The sequence below is a fragment of the Cupressus sempervirens genome, chromosome 2 (genome assembly GCF_028749045.1).
Source record: "Cupressus sempervirens isolate cs-2001-9-10 chromosome 2, ASM2874904v1, whole genome shotgun sequence".
Classification (NCBI taxonomy): domain Eukaryota; kingdom Viridiplantae; phylum Streptophyta; class Pinopsida; order Cupressales; family Cupressaceae; genus Cupressus; species Cupressus sempervirens.
This window is the reverse complement of record NC_143119.1, coordinates 661,964,088-661,986,624: the sequence shown is the minus strand read 5'-3', so window position 1 is coordinate 661,986,624 and position 22,537 is coordinate 661,964,088.

Sequence of the window (22,537 nt, the reverse complement as noted above, 5' to 3'; positions counted from 1 at the left end):
CTTCATCACACTTCTTCAATATTCACTTATTCCATATCCATACATTCGCACTCTTATGCATCCAAACTCTTACATCTTACGAATTCACAACTTGATCTTTCATATATACCTTACAGATTATCTTAGTCAGCTCTAATCACTGACCAATAATCAAATAAATACAATAGTTGACTAGAAAAAATTACAAATCAACAAATCCCTTTACTGGCTGACACTGCTTGGTTAATATTGTTCAAAAAATAATTCCTATGTTAACCGACTGAGCTCGGTTAATACAACAAACTCCGTGTCATCCCTTCAATCGCCGAGAGAACTCGGTAAGTATAGATGACCAAGTGAGCTCGGTAGAAACTGTCTTTTCCAAATTCCCTTTGGACACTGAGTGAACTCGGTAAATACTAATTTTCCTTTGCTTACCTTCCTAGCTCGATAAACACTAACTTTTCTTCGGTTACCTTCCCAGCTCGATAAATACTAACTTTTCTTTGCTTACCTTCCTAGCTCAGTAAACACTCTGTCACAATTTCCTTCGATCACTGAGTGAGCTCGGTAAGTACTAAACTTCCTTCGTTAACCAAGTTAGCTCGGTAGAGGCTATCTTTACAATGTGATATACAACAATGCTCGGTAGACTCTGTAAACTACTATGCTTACCTTTTGAGCTCAGTAGACTCTGTCTGATGACTAATATGACATTTTGTGTAACATCAGAGACAACACTCAATTAACCAATTGTATCCAACAACTTTGATACCATGTAAGAATTTGCCTAAGGGAAAAATTTACCCAGGAACTAAGAACTCTAACACAAGCACACAGTAGACCAAAAATGGATATGATCAATTAATTAGAGTATGTTCAAATACATTTCTTTGTTCAGAATGTGATGTTAAAACACACTAGGAGTGCCTGTATATAAAGGCCTCTCAAGAGGCACCTAGAATGTCTCTAGAAACAACCAGAAGATAAGATAACTAAGCACCTTATCCAACATTCTAGATGAATAGATAAGAATGAAAAAGTGTCATATGTGTGTAGAAGATTCTTGTGTTGTAGACAACATGTGCTTAAAAGAGGTGTGGACCCCTTGTGATGTCATTATGACAACTCACAAGGGTGCACAAACTCCCAAGTGTCTCACAAATAAAATAATATAAAATAATTAAATAATTCATTAACCTAAGTAAACTTAAGTAAGTGTAATAAGTAAATACTTATTTACACCAACAATGAGACATGTCTTAATGAGTTTGACTAAAAAACTAAACAGTTAAATCATGATTGCAATATTACAATCTGACTTGGTGTGGAAATATCTTCTACTTATCAATAGGCTTCTATAATTCAAGAGATTTGTTGCTTGTTGTTTCTATATTCAATTGTGTCAATATTTTTGCATCAATATTTTGGTCACATTCTATTATCCATCATCAAGATGGACATAATAGAGTTTTATTATAGATTGTGATTCTAATGCTCTCTTTCATGTTCATACAGATGATGGATCACAAAATGTGATCCCAAATGTTTATGGGAAAAATTTTACACAATTGAATTTGGAAACAACAAGCTGCAAATATATATTTTAAAAAAGAAAGAAAGAAAAAGTGGGCAAACTATTGCAATATATATATATATATATATATATATATATATATATGGAGGAAAACCTAGTATCCTTGCCAGAAAACAAAATGAAAAGAGAGAGATGACAAAAAAAGTAGTTGAACACCCATCAACAAGATAGGGAAGGGGAGCTGAAATAGGAGATGAACACTTTCAGTCTGAAATAACAAGTTCAGAATATATTGAATTCTCCAATTTGGGAATCAATTTTGAGATCTAGTTTGCTAAGAAAGACTCAATAAAGTTTCTATCACATCCATGTTTTGATAAGTAGTCAGCCACCTTGTTACCTTCTCTAAGCATGTGTGTGATGCAAATATCCTAAAAATAACGAAGTAATTGCCATGTTTGATTCATAATATATCATAAATACGAATTATGAATATTCTTGGTCATACATGCATTAATTACCACAAGCGAATCCCCTTCAATGTGGACTTTAGAAAAACCACCCTTCTTTGCCAAAGCCAAGATTAAGGGGAGTACCCTTAAATACCAATAAATTGCCTAACCAATCTCTGATACAAACTCCTATACCAAAAATATTGGGATTAACTCTTGAAGCTCTATCAAAATTAATTTTGACAAAATCTCGAAAAGGAGATGCCACTTAATAATGGACCTATCTTTGGCATGAATGGATTTCCAATTTAGAATTGATCCAACTGGTAGGAAAATGTATTTCCATTCTTTTAAAATCATACTGTCCCAAAGAGAAAATTAACGATTGCATTTGATTTTGGATAAATTATAGTTAGCTATCTCTGAAATAGAAACTTCCACTTTATCCTAAACTTGATCAATGGAAGAGACATCTTTCCTAAAAATTCTTTTATTTCATTCCCACCACATAGTCCAAACAACTGATGAAGGTATACATTTCAAGAGGCAAGTGAAAGTGGTAGAAGTAAACACATTAAGTTTCTTGAGGACAAACAACTAGCAAGATTATGCAAATTTGTAATTGATTAATAGATGGTCCATTGTTTCTAATTCTTCCCTGCATAGGACACAATTAAAAGGATCTTCAATTCCAAAATTTGAAAGTCTATCACTTGTTAATATCTTCTTCTTGAGGGATAACTAACATAAATAGACCACTTTAGTGAGGACAGTTGGGTTCCAACAGAAATAATGTGTTGTGCTCTTATTGCTATTTCTTTCAATCTATTGAAGAGAATTATATCCTTCCTTTATTGAGTACTTTCCATCCTTAGAGGGAACCCAAATTAGTTTTTCCTCATGGTTCGATAAGAATACTCACTATTGTTGAAAAATATTTATGAGAAAGCTGGACTAATGATCATTGAGAGGAAGTGTAGATGGGTGCTTCTAGATCACTTTTCCTTAGAATATTTTCATAGCCAGTACATAGTCTAGCAAGTTTGATTCCCAGTAGTTGGTCATAATGGCAATGATATCCTCATATTTATCAGACTAGGAGTCTAGAGGGAGGCCTTTCCATAAATCTGACCACAATTTGACACTGTGACCATTGCTGACTTCCCAAGATATGTACTTGATTATGAGCTCTCTAGAATTAATAATGAAGTTCCATATTACTGATCCCTTAGGAGGGTCAAGAATGGAAATGATTCAGGAAGAACACCTATCATCCAAGTATTTTTCCTACAAGATTTGGCACCATGTAGATCTAGGCTTGGTGTACATTTTCCAGACAAGCTTTCCCCCAGAGGTTTTGTTTTTGTGGGCAAGATTATGGAAACCAATTCCTCCATGCAATTTCTCTTGATCCATGTTTCAGAGAGATGAGAGGAATCCTCTTATTTTTAGTAAAGTTTCTTACTCAAATGAAATCATGAATAAGTTTCTCAATCTAGTGGAGGACCGACATATAGTAGTTGGGTATTACAATAGAATAGATTTAATAAGCATAATTTTCCTAGATAATGATAGCCACCTATCCTTCAAAGGTGAGGTCCTAAATTTAATTCTTTCTACCATAGTAGACCAATAGTCAACTTTTCTGACCCCCACAAAGAAGGGAATCCCCAAGTAAGTACAGGAGACTTTCTCAACCAAAAAACCCAAAGTCTTAACAATCTTATTTGATATGAATGTTTTGGTGTTGGAAAAATTAATATTTTTGATATATTGGCAATGATCTTTTGGCTAGAAAATGGAGTATAAAAATCCAAGGACATCTTGATTTTCTTAGCTTCTATGATAGAGGATTTACCAAATAGTAGAGTATCATCTGCAAAAAATTAGTTTGTTACTGACAAGGATGTATCTGAGATGTGTGTCCCTTGACAAAGACCATTCTCATGATCTTGAGAAATGATCCTACTAAATGCATCTACCATGATAATGAAGAGGAATGGGGATAATTGGTCACCCTTCCTTACCCCTTGAGTCAAAGAGAAGAAACTAATTGGATGACCATTGATAAGCACTAAAAACAAGTCCCGTAGACACAAGCTTCCATTTGAACCATTTTTTCACAAATTCAAATTTGGTAAGAAATTTGAACATAAATTCCAGCACACCCTATCATAGGCCTTTGACATATCTAATTTAATAACAGAGTTAGACTATTGGTGTGAGTGAATGGAATGAAGAGCTTTTTGGGCAACTAAGGCTCCTTTCATTGTTTCTTTGCTCGGTACAAAACCACCTTGTTCCTAAGATATAATTAAGGGAATAATATGTTGAAGCCTTACATGAATAGCCTCATTAATAATCTTCTATACCATCTTGCAAAGGTAAATAGGCCTAAAGTCTACAAATGTAATAGGAGCTGCAACTTTTGGGGTGAGAGAAATGTTTGTAGCATTAAAACATTTTAGCATAGAACCATTTCTTTAGGATTCTTCCATGATTGCTAAGAGGTAAACACACATGACATACCAACATCTTTGAAAAAATAAGCCTATAAAACCATCAGACCCTAGAGCTTTGTTTAGAGGAAATAAGAAGACCACTTTTCAAACTTTCTCAAGAGTAAACAAGGCTAATAATAATTTATTATCACCATTTGAAACTAATCTTGGAATATAGTCAAGAAGATGATTAGCTGAAGCATCTGAGGTTGAGACTAAAGTTGGGGGAGCAAGAAAAGTTTTGAAGAATCTTACCCCTTCCTTATGAATACCTTATGCATCTTCAATAAGGAAACCAATACTAGAACATCTTATGGAAGATATAATAGAACCAGCATTCTTTTGTTTTATTAATGCATGCAAGAATTTAGTGTTTTTATCACTTTCTTCTCTAGTATACTTCTTCCCAATTGCAATGCTCATTCCACTCAATTTGTAGAGATATTTTCTTGTTATATGTTGGATGATGTGTTGGTTAATCTTGGCAAGTAGCTTACTAATCATCATTTTTTGCTCAAAAATGTTTTTGAAGACCTTGTCATTCCAATCCTTTAGCTAGAGCTTAATAAATTTAAGCTTCTTTGAAAATTGGAACATTTGAGTTCCTCTACAAAAGGGAGCTGAAATCTACCATTATTTTAATAAGGCCTCAAAGTGTGGGTGTCTAAACCACATACTCTCAAACTTAAATGAAGACCCAAATGCATGAAACTGAGGAGAGACTTTCCAATCAATATTCAAGAGCAATGGAAAGTGATCATGTTCAGAGACTCGAAAGATTTTGGAATTAAAATAGACTTGAAGGACCTTCTAGCTTTGAGGTATGAAGAATCTATCAAGCCTCTTAGTGATTTGCAAAAATCCAACTCACCTGTTTGTCCATGTGAAAGATCCATTGTGTGGGATGAAATCTAAAAGCTATTTTTTTGTTGTAAAGTTCAAAAAATCTTGAATAATTCTTGGATGAGGAGAAATACCTCCGTTCTTGTCAACATTAGATAGAATTGAATTAAAGTCCACTCCAATGATAGTTCACTGATCTTCATCATGTTGAATAATTTGTGATAACTTTGTCCATAGGTTCCTCTTATCTGAGGTGGAAGATAGGCCATAAACATTTAGTAACAAGAATGAGAGATCAAAATTCACCATCTTCACTAATTTCCAGTTATGATCATGTCCAATCAATTCATGACAAACAGTCTTAGGATTCCAAAGAGTAAGAAGAACTCTCCAAGCTCCCATTACTTTCATATGTATAGACTTCCAAGCTATCCATTGGTTACATGTTTTAGCATAAGTTTCACTAGATAGTTTGGTCTCTTGAATTATGAAAATATCTGCCTTAATAAAATCATGTGGTTGCTTAATTCTATACGTTTTGTCAGAGGCATTTAAGCCTTTGATATTCCAAGAGGTGATCTTCATTGATGACATCCAAAACCCTCTATTATGTTGGTCTCTTGCTCCTTGCCCATCTTCTACAAACTATGAATTTAACATCTAGTGTGGACTGTCTCCTTGCAATTATTTTGAAAAGAACCTTAGCACTATTAGGTATCCAACCCCTAGACATTGAGATTTTCTTCTCTACCTTGTTGCAAATATATACTTGTTGCCTTGCACATTTGGAAAAATAATAAAGTTGTTGCCTATAGTTTTCTTTATGCTTGATAAAATAAACCAAAAAACCTTTTAAGAAAATATTATAAGCTTATAATGATGATGATATTGTTTTGAAATTATGATATTTAACAGTGTAGTTTTTAAGTTGAATATTTTGATATATATTTCATGAGTAGTGATTGATCTAAACTCATTTTTCATGTGAATGAATTGAAGATGTGTGATTACATTTGGGTGACGATACAGAGGTGAAACATGGAGGTTTCCTAGAAATCTAATTATCCATATTTTAAAATTTTATTTGTTTCAATTATTTTTATTATCACAATCCTAAATACAAAAAATCATGGAATGTCCTGGTGGTCACCTCAGCCAAATAAATAACTCCATCATAATAAATATGATTCAATAAATTTTTTTTAATTATATTAATAAAAGGATAAATTATTCTAGGGATATGTGGTGGTTGATGGATCTAATGTGGCAAACTTGCTTATAAATTTCAATTTTAATACCAGCACATCCAAGGAGGTGGTTGTTTGAAGAGTGAGATTTGTGACCACAATAGATGTTGGAGGAAATTTTATGGGCTTGGTGGATGGGGTCTATGTGGTTGGCCTCTTAAATGTTACTCTCTTGTTTTTTGTGTATGCAAAGAAGGCCCCTGCTCATTGCATCACCAACTTATTTTGACATCTTGTTGATCTTGATAGCAACTTTATAATTTCATTTCCTTTTTGGTTATCTTTTATTTCAGCTCAAGGAAAGCTTCTTATTTTTGTAAATACTTCTTCCAATCAATCCAAGTATAAATATGTTGACCATTAATTTCATCTCTCTCTCTCTCTCTCTCTCTCTCTCTCTCTCTCTCTCTCTCTCTCTCTCTCTCTCTCTCTCTCTCTCTCTCTCTCTCTCTCTCTCTCTCTCTCCCTCTAATAAGATAAATGAACATAGCCATGTATAGATAGATTATGTTTGATCAATTAAGGGATCCTCAAGAACCAGGGATAGAAGGTAGAATGTGTTGCCCAAATTAATAAAAAGAATTAGAAAAGTCACAATTTAACATGAAGTATATATATCTTAGTGGTTTAGTTGTAAATTTGAACATTCTTAAGAATTACGAGGATGGTGAACTTGAATATATTGTCCATAGAGATACCTCTAGTTATCAAGATTGGTGGGAGAATATTGTCCATAGAGATACCTCTAGTTAGCAAGATTGGCGGGAGTTGGAGGACATAAGTGCCAGGGTTGACAAGTTGGAGACCCCATAATTTTCCTATGAGAAAAAAAAAATAGCAACTACAAGAAATGCTTCAAGAATGGAGTAGAAAGCTTTGTAAGGATAAATAAGAACCTCAAGCAAAGGGTTGTAATAAAGGTGGTGATATTGGGTGAAATCTCTAGTAAGCATGAAAGAAGAGGAAGTCTAAGGAGGACACCTCAGTTTCTTGGGAAAATGAGTTGAAGTAGATGTTGGATGGTTGGAGCTATGTTTCTTAGTTCTTTTAGCTCTCACTTAATGTTATTTTCATGTTTGCAATTTTTAAACATTAACCACATTAGTTTCTATATATACTATTTCTAAACTCTTTGTTTCATGCATTGGTGAGTTCTCTCTCCAAGCCCTTGTTTTAATTTTTGTCACTAGTTTTATATGAAATTCTAATGGGTTGGGGTTACCCTAACTTAGTATAATAAAAATTCTTATTCATGGAATCAATTTATGTTTCTAAAATATTTTTAAATTTATTAAAAATTATTTTAAACTAAGTAGTTATGAAGAGGTGAGGATTTGTAAGTTCAAGTTGTAGATTGTAAAAATTAAAATCTAGAATTCATTTTGAGAATTAACAAAAACCAACTTAATTCAACAAGATATAATTTCTTCATTATAATAATATTCTAAAATATTATATAGTTAAAATAATTTAATAATATAATATTCAATTTCTCCCTCCTTATCCAATCATCTCCTTAATTTAAACAAACAAAAAAAACATAGCTTTGTATAAAGTTAGATTTTGAGAACATTTATAAGCATGAGATGGTTGAGTGTAGGTAGTAAGGCGCTCTAGAATTCTATTCCTACAAGAATCCACAATTAATTTATTAGTTCAAATTCTATATGAACAAGATTGGTGCACCTTCAATTTAGGAATGAAAATTCTATTCATTTAATCATTCATAGCACCTTTAATTTAGGAATGAAAATATTATCATATACTTCATAAGTAAAATTCTATTATGGGAGGATTGTTAAGAATGTTTTAAATATTTAAGCTATAATTGTTGGATGCTTTAAATTAATTATAGGAAGTAAATATATTTGTATTAGGTGAACATTTAATAAGTTAAAGTTGATCGTGGATATTGTCACTTTCAAGCATTTATCAAGACTAAACATAAAAGAGTATACGAATGAAGAGTGAGAGTGATGAGTAGTGGTGGATGTTGTCCCCATTAGGTCTCAATAATCCTTAGCCTGTGTTTGTCGTTTGTCCCTTTTTTTGATATTCTTCCCTGTTCTTTTTGGATTGATGGCTACTAGACAAAGTTATTGTGGGTTTCAATTTTTGGAGAGCATTTGCAAACAATTTTGTATTGGTCTTTTTATTGTTTGCATAGAAGGCCCTAGGATTTCTTCTACGTTGGTGAGGATAGATGGTTCCTCTCCAACTATGCATACAATGAGATCTGAATCATTTTATTTAGGGGAGAGCTCCAAGATGAAAAAAGTTAATGGTTGCCTTCCGTGTAGCCATGATCATAATGTTCTAGTTATTCCTCCAGCAGTAGTGATGGAGGACATTGAATATTAGACCAAGTACACTTTGATATGCACATTTCTTGAAATCCATATTTCCTTATGTTGGAATTATGATATATTTGTCATTAGTTACAACACTTATTCAATTCTGAATGCTTACCGAGCTCATCACTTAGTCTATAGTTGATACCGAGCATTCCTTTAGATACCGAGCATATGGGCAGTTCAGTAGTATTTACCAAGTTAATAGTTGTTACCAAACAGAACAGTGTTCTCCAAGAAGTTAGTGGTTACCGAGCAGAACAATGTTCTCCAAGAAATTAGTGGTTACCAAGCAGAACAATTTTCTCCAAGCAGTTAGTGGTTACCAAGTAGAACAGTGTTCCCCAAGTAGTTAGTGGTCACCGAGCTTTGCAGTGTTTACTGAGTGATCAAGGTAAACAAAGAACTTAGTGTTTACCGAGTGATCAAGGTAAAAAAAGAACTTAGTGTTTACCGAGTGATCAAGGTAAACAAAGAACTTAGTGTTTACTGAGTAAACAAGGTAAATGAAGGAATTAGTGTTTACCAAGTGAAGAAGTTTATCAATGGATTCAATTTTTACCGAGAGACACAATATTCACTGAGTCACCAATGGTTACCGAGTTCCAAGCTACTTAGAATGATTAGTATGGACCGTGCCTCTACTCTTACCGAGTGCATCATGATGTAGTGTATTGTAGTGGATGTCGAGTATTAGAAGGTCATTGAGTCAGTTTGAGGAACCCGAGTTTTCTACCATCTGGCCAACTTAGTAATGTTATGTTCACTTGTGTTTGGCCGACCTTGCCAGTGTAAATATTGGAATGGTATATATCATTTGAAATGATGAGATGTTGAATATCATTGGTTGTATTGTATTGCAATATTTTGAGAAGAGGGACAAAAAATCACTAGCAGAATAGATGAATACAACAATGTCAACATTGATACAGAAAAGCTATATCCATCACATCAGGTGATCAGAGCACAAAGGATCTTATCAGCAATCAGTTTTAACTAGATCCACTGCTTCATCCTAATAGGTGAATTAGTTTGTTAAATCCTTTAACAAGGTAGACTTAACAGTCTTTTGTAAATCTCCTAACAAAGTGCATACTTCATTATATGTTTGTAAATCCTTTAACAAGGTGGATCTAGCAATCCTACTTGCTCCTAACAGGGTAGATCATCAGAAGTGATCATTGTAAGCCTTAACTGGCCAACTTTATACTGTAGTATTGAATTTTTGTGGGCATCATCCCCACCCCAGTTTTACTTTCTAATTGGAAGGTTTCTTGGTCACGAAATCTGTGTATTCATATGTTATGAATGTTTATCTTTTCATGCATATAGTAGATTAGATGGATGAATGGTGAATATATTATTATGCAGAGTTGAATTGAAGTTTTTGAGTTATTGATTCACCTCTCCCCTCTCAGTAACCTTGTTAGTCTTGATTATCTCCAACAATTGGTATCAGAGCCTTGTGGTTCTCAGGATAAAGTTTGACAACTTGAGCAAAGATCAAGGACAATGGAGATATTCAGACTTGACAAATCTATTGAGAATGAAAAGCTAGATCTATAAATAGTCGTGGCTCAACTCAAAGAAGCAAAGGAGCATCTTTCTCATTCTCTAAAAAGAAGGAAGGAACTTGCAAGACAAATGAATGATCATTAGTATATTAAAGAAAGGATTGAAGACCTTTTACCATCAAGCAGTTAAAATGACGCTAATGAAGCAATCAAGGAACTCCTAGCAAAGAATGGTTCTCTGTAGGAAGAAGTAAGAAAGCTCAAAAGAGAACAAGAAATCCAATCCATCAGGCTATGTGAAGTTTTGGAATAGAGAAACAAGGCAAATGAAGACTTAGAGGTAAGAAATTATCAATCCCTTCAGCATGAAGATCTTGTAGGTCAACTATCTGATGCAAATGAAGAAATTATGAATCTAAGATCAAAGAATGAAAGTTTGAGAAATGATTTAATCACTGAAAGACAAATCAATGCAAGCTTACAAAGTGATATGAGATCTGAAAGACAAATCAATGAAAGTTTGGAAAATGACTTAAATGTTGAAAAACAAGTCAATGAAAGGATGATAAAATCTCAAGCATATATGGATCAATTGAATCAGCAAAATGAGTAGAATCTTCAAAGACAAAAGGGTAAAGCAGGCTTTGGATACAATGAAGAAGGTGAATCTTCCAAATGGGGTACCCAAAAGAATCAAAGACCTACTTACAATCACTATGGTAAGTTAGTTCATACATCTAACAGATGTTGGAGCAATGGTAAAGGAAAATTCAATGGTAAATGCTACAATTGCAATCAGCATGGTCACAAAGCAAATGAATGCAAAGAGAAACCAAAGTTTGAAGGCAAATGTCACAAATGCAAGAAACAAGGTCATAAGGCATCTGAATGCAGATCTAAATCATTCAATCCAACAGAACAAATTTTCAATGCATTATTTGGTTGGGACTATAATACTTGGTGTAGATGTCACTATTATGGAGAATATGGACACATTGGAATAAACTGTGCAAGGCATCACCTAAGGAAGAAAGATACTACTATAAGATGTTATACATGTACCAAACTTGGTCATATATCCAAGAATTACATAAAAATAGGAAGAATTGAAGATGAAAAGAAAGCTAGAGCTAACAACATTCAAAAATAGATGAAACAACAGTGGATTCCTAAATCTACCAAGCCAGAAAATTCAAATGATGGCAATGTCACCCAAGAAATGGGTGACTCCACCATTTCTAATTAAGACTCATCAAGGAAGACCAGGGACTACATCTTCAAGCAATATCCTAAGAAGTTCCAGAATGAAGGAGTGCAAAAGACAAATCAGTATTTCAGATATAAGACATAGTTCACTGTGGTGCATCTACCGAGCAAGGTTGGTTTCAGACTTAACCGAGCTAGGTTGGTAATGTGAAAAGTTTTGTTTGTTTATCGAGTTGCAAGGTTTATCGAGTAAGTCAGTGACTATCTGACAGACCCTAGGTCATCTCAACTACCTTCGTACCCAAGCATTAAAGGAAAAAATTTCATCAAAAGGGGCAGAATTTAATCTCATTCTTCACCATGACTTCAGAATATATAGAGCGAAGAGATCTCCAAAAGCATGAAAGTGAGTTCAAGCAATTTGAAGTGATTTTCCAGAAAAGAATTTGTTTTACAAAATCATTCACTCAATGAGCAGCAATGGCATCTACAAGCACCAGTAGTAGCAAGGCAAAGAGAGGCTCTAAAATGCTTGTGAAGGGAGTGGAATGGAAAGCACCTAGTTTCAAGCTCATTCCCGCCTTAGCTAAATCACTCAACCCGCATGGAGCCCAATCACAGATTCCACATAAGGTACTACTTATAAACGACATTTGTACTCATTTCAAATGTACTATTCAAGAGATAGGGACACTAGATATGGATAATGCCCTAGCCGAGTTATGTGTGGATGGAACCCTCAAACTTGAGCACAAGCATCTGGAAACCAAAGGTTTGACCCATATCCTGCACTTACCAAGGAACTTTCAAATGAAATGGATAAGATACATTTTAAGCCATGTGCATAATGGTCAGTTGTGGTTATAGCAACCCGTCCAGATAACAAAGAAGATGATTCATAAGATCATGGGTTTACTTATGTTAAGTAAATCCAAAACCACTAAAACCCTAAGTCGGGATGAACTTCAGAAGCTGACCCTAGCCGAATGGGATGGTAGAGGATTGAAACCTAACAATGTATTTGATGTAGAGCTAAAATTTGGAATTTATTTAATTGCATATAAGATGTATAGTTCTAGCAGATTGAATAGCATGCCCTATGAGGTTGTAGACTTAGCCTATAAGGTTGTGAAGAAAAACTTGGAGTTTGACCTAGCAGATGTGCTGTTGAAACAACTTAATAAAAACATGGATAGTATAAGGACCTCAAGAACCAAATCTTGTAAATTTGGTTCTTTATTAGTTTGTTTATTTTTCTATGTACAAAAGTTTTTCCCTTCAAAAGGTACAGTTGTATGAAGAAAATATATTCCAATTTTGTATCAATTAAATGAGTTTGTAGTAGAGATGGGTGAAAATTTTGATATTATTATGGATAATTATTTTGAAGACTTCAAGGAAAGGATGAATAACAGATTTATAATTCCTCCCAAGCTTGTTGAAGATTATAAGGATGATGTATGCTTCATGGTTGACTGTGACAAGGTATACATTCAGGAAGTCAGACCCCGAGTTGCATGGGTGAAACCTCTTCCCTATGATGTAAATATTGATGAAGCCAGAGATATCATAGAAGCACTAGTAAATGAGCTAGTAGACCCAAGACAACAAATTCTTGGAACCTATGAAGAAGCTAAGGCCAGAATTGAGCTTGAAATCAAGCTACCACAGGCCATAAGCAAGGGCAAGAGGAAAATAGCCAAATTTAAAACTTCTACCAGTCCTCTTATGCTCACCGAGGGAAAAGGTGAAGATGAAGAAGGTGAAGAAGAAGAAGGAGGAGAAGAAAAATGAGGAGAAGAAGAAGGAGAAGAAGAATCTGCAAAAGAACAACCAAAGAAGAAAGGTAAGGTAATCATTACCAAACCTAAGAAGAAGCCTACTATAGTGTTTACTAGAAGAACCAAAAAAGGTAAGCGCAAACCTATACTAGTCAGGCCTGCACCCACATTCAAGCAAAGGTTCAAAAAATTGGAGGAAGGAGTTGGCATCACAAATTTCAAAGCATTGAAATTTGAAACTAGAACTAATGCTGAGAAAATGCAGATTGAGGAACTGGTACTCAGTAAGATGGGTAAATGGAAATACTCCCCAGAATAGATTACCCCTCAAATCTCAAAAGAACTTTTGGAGATATTGCAACCAAGATGGGAGTCAGCCACCCAAATGGTAAAAGATATTTATGATCAATCTCTGAAGAATCTTCGACCAAGTCTCACTGGAGCAGAAGTAAAAACTGAAATAAAAAGCCATCAAGGTAAAATGATGATAAGATTCCACACTTGTTTGATTTTGATTAAAGACATTGAACATGTTGTAAATGATGCTACAAAAATGTGGAAAAATATCTATCATCTACATAAGCCCAGTGAAGACCTAGTAGAAATTAAAGATGATGTCAGCAGCAATGATGATGAGCTTGATAGCACTCCATCCATCATAGTCTCACCAGGAGAGCTGCATGCACTGATGGAAGATAAAGAGGAAGAAGACAAGGAGGAAGAAGCTAAAGAGGAAGATAAGGAGGAAGATGATCTGGTGAAAATTGCAGTAGCAATGATTGCATCCCTTCCTCACTCTCCACCTAAAACTATGGCATCATCAAGGTTGGAGTTAGCAGGTTTGATAACATCTACATTAGATTTATCATCTGCACCTGCCACATCTTAGCTCTAGGTATCATCAATGGAAGTGTCTAACACTTCATCTACCAAGATGCATTCCTCTTTAGCTATCGAGCAATCCTTCTTAGCTCCATCATCATCAGTCGGTATAGCAGTAAGTTCCACACTTTTGTCAATTCCAATTTGTTCTACAATTTTTTCAGCATTATCTGCATCTACTTCAGACCCAGTTAGTTCAAATACTGCATTACTAAGTGTATCACCATTTTTTGCAAGTACTTCAATTTTTGATTCATTATATACTCCTATTGGCACTCAACCCTCAAGCATCCTAGTTTTCACTACTAGTCCTTCCATCTCTACTATTGTGTCTATTCCTAAGGTCAAACTAGTCATTACAAAAGTCAAACAAAAGGAACCATTAAGACTTATGATCATTGGAAAGGAAATTCCTGAAGATATTGACTTAGACACAGAGATAGTAATCCTAAAGATTGACTATGAAAATGCCACCATTGAAGAAATGAGGTATGCTAGTCAACTAATTGAGATGAAGGCTACACAGAAGCAGCTAAGGTCCGAAAGGGATAAGGAATATAGAATAATTGAGAATGCCAGGACTATAATTACAAAAGCTATAGGTTTTGAAGTAGATTCTACTCAACACATTTTGATTTAGTTAGAAGAGGCTATAAATAAATTCAATGAGGATACCTCTGGTCAAGAAAATTTGATGGAGAAGGTAGAAAAGAAGTTTGATAATAAGGTGCTTGAGCACATTGCTCAGCATATAGAAATAAAATAGGTTGAATTAACCACAGTTTTGGAAAACATTGAAAATTCTTTTAATAATGTAACTTCTCTTTTTGCTAAGCTTTGTGATGTTACCGAGTATACTAAGGAGATAAGAGAGAAATTGAATAAGATAGATGAGGATCTGAAGGCAAGCGCACAAAACTTGAAGCTTGACCCCAGGTCAAGCTCATCTCATCACCTTAGGATCAAATTTTTGTCAGAGAAGTAGGAAAATTTGTTGAGAGAAGAGGCAAGGATCTGATCTACATTGTTAGATATTCAGAATATGATCCTTCCCATCATGGACACAATGTAGAAGCACATTGCCCATTCAAAAACATTGATCCATGACAACAATTTCTCTATTGCAGACCATGTGATTGAACTCTCTGCAGAAGTTCAAGTAGCTCTATCCACATGTAAAATCTTGCAAGAAAATTGGGATAAGACTCTACATCTCATTCTCCAGGTACATTCAGAGTTTATCTCACATTTTGGTGTCTCTATGTAAATACATTATTTTATTCTTTGGCATTATTATCAAAAAGAGGGAGAAAGAGATACTCAAGAAGAAATATTGGTAAGATAAATGTACAAGGGGACAAAGAGATACTGTGAATAAAAGTTGTATAATTCATGTAAATACCTTGTGTATATTGTATGGGGGAGTTATATGTAAGGAAGCCATGTATATTCAGTAGAATTAGTTGTCAGTATGTCAAATATTGTATATAAGTTTTGGCTCATAAGTGTTTTTGTCACTAATGCCAAAGGGGGAGATTGTTGGAATTATGATATATTTGTCATTATTTACAACACTTATTCAATTCTAAATGCGTATCGATCTCATCACTCAGTCTACAGTTGATATAGAGCATTCCTTTGGAAACTGAGCATATGGGTAGTTCAGCAGTATTTACCAAGTTAATAGTGGTTACCAAGAAGAACAGTGTTCTCCAAGCAGTTAGTGGTTACCGAGAAGAATAGTTTTCTCCAAGTAGTTAGTGGTTACTGAGTAGAACAGTGTTCTCCAAGTAGTTAGTGGTTACCGAGCAGAACAATGTTCCCCAAGCAGTTAGTGGTCATCGAACTTTGTAGTGTTTACCAAGTGATCAAGGTAAACAAAAAACTTAGTGTTTACTAAGTGATCAAGGTAAACAAAGAACTTAGTGTTTACTGAGTAAACAAGGTAAATGAAGGAATCAGTGTTTACCAAGTGAAGAATTTTATCAATGGATTCAGTTTTTATCGAATGACACAATATTCATCGAGTCACCAATGGGTACCGAGTTCTAGGCTACTTAGAATGATTAGTATGGACCGTGCCTCTACTCTTACCAAGTGCATGATGATTTAGTGTATTGTAGTGGATGCTGAGTATCAGAAGGTCACTGAGTCAGTTTGAGGAACCTGAGTTTTCTACCATCTGGCTAACTCAGTAATATTTTGTTCACTTGTGTTTGGCCAACCTTGCCAGTGTAAATATTGGAATGGTATATATCATTTGAAATGATGAGATGTTGAATATCATTGGTTGTATCATATTGCAATATTTTGAGAAGAGGGAAAGAAAATCACTAGCAGAACAAAGGAATATAGCAAGATCAACATTGATACAGAAAAGCTATATCCATCACATCAGGTGATTAGAGCACAAAGGATCTTATCAGCAATCAGTTGTAACCATATCCACTGCTTCATCCTAATAGGTGAATCAGTTTGTTAAATCCTTTAACAAGGTAGACTTAACAGTCTTTTGTAAATCTCCTAATAGAGTGCATACTTCATTATATGTTTGTAAATCCTTTAACAAGGTGGATCTAGCAATCCTACTTGCTCCTAACAAGGCAGATCATCAGAAGTGATCATTGTAAGCCTTAACTGGCCAACTTTATACTGTAGTATTGAGGTTCTATGGGCATCATCCCCACCCCAATTTTACTTTCTAATTGGAAGGTTTTTGGGTCACCAAATCTGTGTAATCATATGTTATGAATGTTTATCTTTTCATGCATACAGTAGATTAGATGGATGAATGGTGAATATGTTATTATGCAGAGTTGAATTGAAGTTTTAGAGTTATTGATTCACCTCTCCCCTCTCAGTAATCTTGTTAGTCTTGATTATTTCCAACACCTTATCTACTCTTGAGGCATGGATCTGCCACTCATGGTAGGTGGAAGGAGATATGTAGATCATGTTGGTAGGGAATAGTTATTTTTTTGGTTGTATTCTCATGCATGTTTGATCGTGATCATTTTTTTGAAGGAGGCCCTTATTTCTACAACCATGCCGAGTTATTTGTCAAACCTTGGCATTCAAGATTTAATTCTACTAAGGATATACCTTCAATAGTGCCAGTTTGGGTTTACTTGCCTTGCCTTCCCCTAGAATTCTGGCAAGAAGACCTCCTTCATCAAATTGTTGCTTGACTGCAATTACACATCAATCCCTCGATAAAAAGATTTTTTATTTTGCTAGAATTTGTATTGAAATTAATTTTAATAACCCATTACCAAATTCTTTGGAAATTTGTCTTGGGGCTTCTTCTTGGGTGCAACAGTTAGATTGTGAATCCCTCCCTTTCTAATGTTAGATATGTCATGAGTATGGTCATTTCTAGCATTAATTTCTTCGCGACTTGACTTTCAAAGGCATGAATGGTTCTATGGCCAAAAAATGGTGGTGGTTTGGTAGATAGTGTGGGGAAAGGAAAAGCTCATATGGATAATACAACTAAGGGGAAGTATCAACCAAATGCTATAGGAAAGGGAAAGGCTCAAATGTAGGATAAGGATGGATTTATCCCTACTCGCCCATGAGCTAAGGGATGTGGTCAAAAGAGGCCTTTGAAAGATAGATTATCTAATTTGGGTTTTAATCACTTTGAGGTGCTGGATAGTATGGTTCTAGAGGAGGGTATTCCTCCTAGTATCTCTTCTAACCTCATTTTCCTAGATGAGGGGCTTTCACCTAATGATGCTTGTGGGGCATCCCAGGTTGTGGTACATTAGAACTGTGAGGTCCCTGCTTTGTTGACACCTGTGCTGTTAGAGGATAATGATGTTGTTTTGGCCAACTTGGTTAAGGATGTGTTAGCATCTAGTAAGGGTAAGGGGTTTCCTCTCCCCTTAGGGTTGATGCCTAGACCCTTTAAGTAGGTTTCCTTTACTCCTCTAAGGAGTGGGTACAAAATAGACTAAGATAAGATTAAACTCATAGGAGATATGTCTGGGTTAGTGAAACCATTGGATGCTCATTTTCCCCATTCTACTCAATGATGATTATTATCTCATGGAATGTTAGGGGTTTGAATAACATCCCTAGACAAAAGGCTATTCAAAATCTAGTGGTTTATTATTCTCCTAATGTTTTTTTTATCCAAGAGACTAAGCTCTCTATGGAGTCTATGGTCCTATATGCCTCTAGTATTTGGACTCATAGGAAATGAAAGAGTGTTGGGGCTATGGGACATGCTGGTGGTTTGGATATCTTTTGGGATCCACAAAAAAATTCTCCACTTGTTTGGGTGTCTTCTCACTTAACTCTCTCTATGGTGGCTTCTACTTTGGACTTAGGAAAGGTAATCATGATTACTAATGTGTATGCACCTATTGATTTTGTAGGAAAGGAGGAACTTTGGAAGCATATTCAATATCTTAGAAATTGTCACCCTTTTCATCCTTAGGTGTTAGCAGGGGACTTTAATTCAGTTTTAAGTCTAGAGGAGAAGCAAGGTGGTTTGGCTAGATTGGGACCTTCTTCTGCTCTCCTTTGGGAACACATATCTCTTTTGCATCTCTTTGATGTTAAGCCTTCTAATGGTCTCTATACTTGGAATGATTGAAGGACTGGGGCTGATGCTATCTCAGAGCGTCTAGATAGATCTCTTGTTTCTTGTTTCTAAGTTAGTGGCACCTTTACTCTCTGTTTGGAAGTCCTAAACTAGAGGGGTTTTGATAATTGGCCAATCAATTTTTTTGTGACTGGGGCTTGTATTCCAAAGTGTCCACCTTTTATGTTCTAGTTGATGTGGCTTCATGACTTGTCTCTTTGTGATTTTGTTTTATGTTGGTGAAGAGATGATGCTCTTACATATGGTACTGCTACATTTTCGTTTTCTAAAAGGCTTCAATATGTTAAAAGGTAGCTCAAGATATGGGATAGACAATGCTTTGGGAACCTTGACTCTATGAAGAGGCTTTCTCAAGAAGATCTTGATGTCATCACAAGGCAGATTAGAGATCAAGGTTTCTTGGAGGGTCTTGGAAGGGCTGAATCCCTTGCTTCTAGAGCTCAAGAAGAATGGGAACTTTGAGAGGAAACTTTTTGGAAGCAAAAGGATAGAGTTGATTGGCTCTAGGAAGGTGATCAAAACACTACTTTTTCCATAAAATGGTGCAATCTCATCAAAATTAGAGCAATATCTCTTCTTTGGTTAATTCTCAAGGTATCCAACTGACTTTTGTGCCAACTTTGTTCTAGGAGGCTACTTAGTACTTTTCTACCCTCTTCTCTAAGGACTCTCCTCCTACTAATAATGAAGAAAATATTATTTTGTCTTGTATTCCTTCCCTTATCACTTAGGAAATGAATGATTATCTCAGCTGACCAATATCTTTGGAAGAGCTGGAGGAGGTGGTCTTTGGCATGCCTAAGGGAAAGGCTCTTGATCCTGATGGCTTTCCAATTGAGTTTTTAGGAATTTTGGGACATCATTAATCATGATTTGTTGGAGGTGGTTAATGAATCCTATTCTAGCAAGTAGATGCTTCAGGCATTGAGTTCAACTTTCTTGACTCTTATTCCAAGTAGAGAGGGTGTTAATCAATTGGAGTTTTTTAGACCAATTTCCTTATGTAATGTGGTTTACAAAGTCATTACTAAGTTGATTGCTGAGAGAATTGAAAAGTGGCTCACCATTATTATCTTAGAGAAAAAAGGTCATTTTGTTGCTAGAAGACAAATTTTGGATGGGGTGGTTCTTGCCATTGAGGCTATTCACTCTATGGCTAGTTAAAGGGAGAGAACAATGTTTGTTAAGCTGGATATGACTAAGGCCTACGATAGAGTTAAATGGAGTTTCCTAAGGAATATTCTTCTTACTTTTGGCTTTAGCTCTAACTAGGTCAGTTGGACTATGAGTTGTGTTACTTGCCTCTTTTTTAGTTCTTTATTAATGGTCAAGCTTCCCAGAACTCCATATAGGGGTGGCAGTGGGGTAATGGTTTACCTATTCTTTCTCACCTTCAATTTGTTGATAATTTTGCTCTTGCTGGTCTTGCCAGGATCAAGAATGCTGAAGCCTTTCAACATACTCTAGATTTTTATTTGGCAGCTTTAGGCCAAAAAGTTAATGAGTGAAAATCTTCCATTTACATTTTTAACTCTCTTGATTCTATTTAGTAAAGGATTCTTGATATGTTGTGATTACAGATTGGGTCACTTCCTTTGGCTTATCTTGGCATCCCTATAGTTGTTTCTAGGAAGACACGTCTCTTTTGGCAAAATTTAATTACCAAGCTTTAGGATAAGGTAAATCATTGGACTCATAGATGGCTTTCTACTTCTACTCAAGTTACTCTTCTTTAATTTGTTATCCAAGCTCTTCCTACTTATAGAAGGATGGTTCAGGTTGCTCCTATTTACTTTCTCAAGGAGTTTTATGCTCTTTCTTAGCAATTCCTTTGGAGTGGTAATTTGCATAGCACTAAATGGAGTTTGATTAGCTAGGAGACTATTTTGAGGCCTAAAAAGGAGGGTGGTCTTGGTCTTCAATCAACTCTTCTGAGTAGTTAAGCATTGGCTGCTAAGCTTTATTGGTGATGGTGCTCTAGACAACATCAACTTTGGGCTCATATTATCACCCATAAATATTTTAGTGGTGTTGATCCTTGCTCTATTTTTGCACTTCCTCTTGAAGGTCATGGCTCCATGGTTTGGTATAATCTAAAGACTGGTGTTGTGTTAGTCAAGAGAGGTTTGTTTTGGATATGTAAGGGAGAATCTAAGGCTTTGTTTTGGTTTGATGCTTGGGATGGATTCCCATCCATATTATCCATGTACCCTCATCTTCAAATTCTTTTTGATTCTTTTCATGCTACTAGATGGGATGAAGTGGCTCATTGCAAGACTCCTTATCAATTGGGACCTATTGTTGATTATAGATGGAAGAACTCTTCTAATTGGCCTCCTGGAGGCACATACATGGATCGTCAGGAGATTTCTTAGATTCTAGGCTCTAGGGAGTGTTCCTTTTTGCTAGGTCCAAATGTTTTAGCTTGGGGAGGTACCTTATATGGTAAATATCACATCTTTGCTGGGTATTAGAAGATAACTAGACAATTATTTGGGGATGCTATCAAAGCAAGTTTGGAATAAAGTATCTTCATCCAAGTGCAATTTTTTCATGTGGCTAGTGGCTCACAACTACTTTCTTACGTGGGATAATCTTTTTAAACATGGATTTTAGGGCCCCTCTTATTGTGTTTTGTGTGGTAATGGGGAGGAGTCCATCTCTCATATGTTCTTCCATTGCTCCTTTTCTACTCAGATATGAAACCTTTGGTGGAGTGCTGGGGGTTTCTCTTGTAGGCATCCTTCCTCTTTGGTTGAGTTCTAGGTCCTCTTGGGTGGTGCTCCCTCCAAGTCTTCTCCTCTCCATGCTATTTGGATTGCTGGACCATCATTCATTCTCTGGCATATCTTGTTGGATAGGAATTGTTGAATCTTCAAAGATGTTTGGCTTGGTTTTATGCATCGTTGATGGAAAACCTCACATTCTCTTTAGGAAACTATTCAAGTGAAGTGTACACTAGATGGGGGTATGGATCTGATTGATCTTTCTATATATAATCACCTTAATTTTCATCTTCAGGATGGGGTTGCAGCTCAAAGGTATCAAAGAGTGACCAGGTAGCCTCGACAATAGAGGAAAGGTCAAGTAAATTGGGATGGGCATTGGACTCCTCCTCTACATGGAGTTTTGAAAATTACCACTGATGGTTCTTCCTAGGGGAATCTGGGCCCTATTGGTATTGGGGGAGTGGCTCATTGTAGTTCTAGTGACATTAAATTCTTTTTCTCAATGCATAAGGGTGATGCATTAACAATCTCATGGAGGCTCGGGCCATTTTCTATGATGTGGAACATTGTTGTTTGCAGGGATGGTGCAAGATTATCTATGAGTCTAACTCCCAAGTGGTGGTGAACTTTCTTTCCTTGTAGGAGCTTGAGGATGTTAGTTGGCAGCTGGCTCCTATTGTTAATCAGGTTCTTCTCTTTTTTACCTCTCTTAAGTTTATTAGGTTTACTTACATTCCTTGTGAATGGAACAAAGCTATTGATTATTTAGCCAAATGGGCTTCTGATCATGCTCTGGTTTTGAATATTATGGATAGGGAGTGATGTAACACCCCAACCTTGCTTCCAAACCCCAAGCTCTCTCTCAGGGCTACCTTAGGTCATTCACTAGACCCACTAGGGCTT